Below are 3,000 nucleotides of genomic sequence, written 5' to 3'. Positions count from 1 at the left end.
TTTTTTTTAAATCACATTTTAAGTTGCTTTCACATCATTGCAATTAAATCTTATGCTGCCATATGTTACCATATTTTAATTCACCTATATGTAAATATGTTAATTATTCATTTTAAACATTATTTATAATTAATATTGTTGCATTGTTAATATTGTTTTGCAAATCTCAAAATTAATATTCATTTTTCATACTGTACGTTATGATATACATTATAATGTTGTGATTCCTAAATCCACTTGTAGCATTTCAAACGACTGATTTTAGTTTGACTCTAACAGTGATTCATTGGCTGAAGTTTGCTAGGAGAGGTTCCTAGTTGATTGCAGCATCCAACTTAATCATACAGCAGATCACGTGCACTCAAGTCGCAAGCTCACATTGAAAATTAATGACTTTTTTTGTTACAAATTACTGTCAGTTTAAATATACATAACATCACAATGCCATATGCATGCAAGGTGAAGTTACATTTATCGTTGCTTGGTGAAATTTCACTGTCGAAATCTAGTCAATTTAATAGGAATGCACATTTTTTTGTGTGATGGCGAGAATGTCCATACACAGATTTCGCTCATGTTCAAGTTAAAATTCTCTGTGCTGATCAACAGAAAGCTGCTTGGTTTGAAAGTGACTTCTGTGTGAGTTGTGCTTCATACATCGCTACGCTATTGACAATAAACAATGGACTTTTATTGTATGTGAAATTTCCCTGGAATATCACTAATGTGGCCACAAATGTAGAATCCGGTCTGAAACCACTTGCCTTTCATTAGCTTTATGCAAAAGTGTCATTTACGCCAAGGACGATATCTATAATGATTACTATAACATCGAGTTTTAATATTCACTCAAATTCTATAGAGATGTCCACATCACAACTAAAACGATAACGACACAGAGAAATCACTTTCAGAACGATAAAACCATTGACAGCCAATCAGAATCCATCCAACTTTAAAGAGCTTGAGCATTTAAAGTGGTAGATGACAAAACTAAAGCATTCTGTTTATAATAAACAAAACCTTATTGTGTGTTGGTGTGGATGATAATATAGTTATCTCTATAGTTATCGTTCTTGGTGTCAACAGGTTTTAAGTAATTAGCAACTTTCATCTGGCCGTGTGTGAAGTCAAACCTTGTGAGCGATGAGGACGTCCACTATTGATCAGAACCTCAAAGCTCCTGCGCCTTTAATTGGCGGAGCACAGATCGGATTAGTTGGGGCCAGACAGAAATGTAATGAATATCAATAGCTGTGAAGTTTCGCCTGATATGTTTTTGGATCACTTTGTGGTTCCTGTTAATTGGCTGTTTTAAAACAGACAAAACGAATGGAGGAGGCATGCACGGATTGAACCCTGTTAAGCTGCTAAAGAAGCAGAAAGCATGAGAATGTGATGGGAAAGTAGGAGAGTCGCTCACGTGTAAGGAATCCCCCGCCTCAGTGCTAGGTGGCGAGGAGAGCTGCATCTTAATTCGCTCAGGGCTGCCTTTGGCACGTGCCCGGGCTTCGTGACTCAATTTGCCTCAGCCTGCCTCCGGGAGAGATAGCGAGAGAGCGAGGGAAAGAGGAGGTGGGGCTTCTGTTAGACCTAAAGGGGTCTACTGACAGACGTGCACCCACGCGTCAGTATCCGCTCGCAGCCACGCAGAGAACATGCAAACCGGTGCTTGAGGGCAGCTGTCAGGTTTACTAACACTCATGCATGCTTAGAGGCATGTATGCAAACATGATGCAATACACATAGATGCATACAGGTACCCAGAATGAATGCACTGTGTGCAGCTGCAAACAATTCCTCCCATACGTCTGCACCAGAGAGACAGGAATGTGAAAATCTAAATGGTGCATATGGTGAATCTCATAAACACAGCGGGTTATTGCTCGCAGCCACTGGCATGTTCAGACTGTTTACTGCACATGCTGCATGCATGCACTTGACCGCCTCGACTGCGAGCACGTTTGACAGCTCCTCACTCAGCCTGGCTCTAATGACAAAGAAATCATTGTGCCGGATTATTTACACACTATAGTACACATAATTTCACGCTAAAATACACTAGGCTGATGGTTTGCTTTTCCTTGTGCTGCAGCACAAAACACTTTCCTCTCCTTTCTCTGTGATTCATCCTTGTCCAGGCATGACGAATACTGTTCCTAAGCAATATGGAGTCAACAAAAATCTCAACATTATCTTTTTTTAGCAAGCAAGTTCTGACATTTAGTTCTTGTAGTTTTAATTGGTAAGCATGGTGCTATCAGCGATTTCAGGGAATTCAATAGTGTTCAAACGACGTTCAGTGTCGAGCTAAGCTAATAATGCAATAGTAATAAACTTGCTGTGATTTTTTTCACTACGTGAAATCAATAGTAATGCACCGGAATTTTCCTAAACACTTATATCAAAATTAAAGTTTAGCTGAACATTTTTTTTTTTAATTTAGCTGAAAACCAAAATCGAAAATAAAGTCTTGATAATTAAATTCGCATAATTGGGTAATTGAACTGTTCAGGGTGTTGTGTTCTCAAGTGAGAATTAAACTAGTCGAAATACATTTCTTCAGCAACGACTCTTCTTTCAATATTTCAGCCGAACAAATTTTACACAGTCAAAAAACTGGAAAAGTGCTAATAAAGCATCAATGTTTTGGTCATTGCTTTTGGCACTCCAAAACTATTCGACCGAAATAGAATTTTTTTTTTCAGCTGAATATTTTCTGTTGCTGTTTCGACTGCCGTGAATTTTAAAAATCAATTCTACAATAAATCAGTTTTTACAAATGAATCAGTGACAGTTAGCTGTAGCATGTTGTAGATAACAATGTAATACTCTTAATAAAAAAAAACACATAAATATTGGGTAAAATAGTCATTTTTAATGATTACTATTTTATTGATACTTTTCAGTAAAGAATGAATTAAGCTTACTTCTAATCAGAATTTCGCTCACTTTCATCCACCATCCTGGTTCACTGCAGTGCAAGCTGGGTGTTTTTTT

Source organism: Sinocyclocheilus grahami, unplaced genomic scaffold (genome assembly GCF_001515645.1).
Source record: "Sinocyclocheilus grahami isolate Dianchi unplaced genomic scaffold, SAMN03320097.WGS_v1.1 scaffold5384.1, whole genome shotgun sequence".
Lineage (NCBI taxonomy): Eukaryota > Metazoa > Chordata > Actinopteri > Cypriniformes > Cyprinidae > Sinocyclocheilus > Sinocyclocheilus grahami.
The sequence above is the reverse complement of the archived record's forward strand: the minus strand, read 5'-3'. Positions refer to the sequence as shown.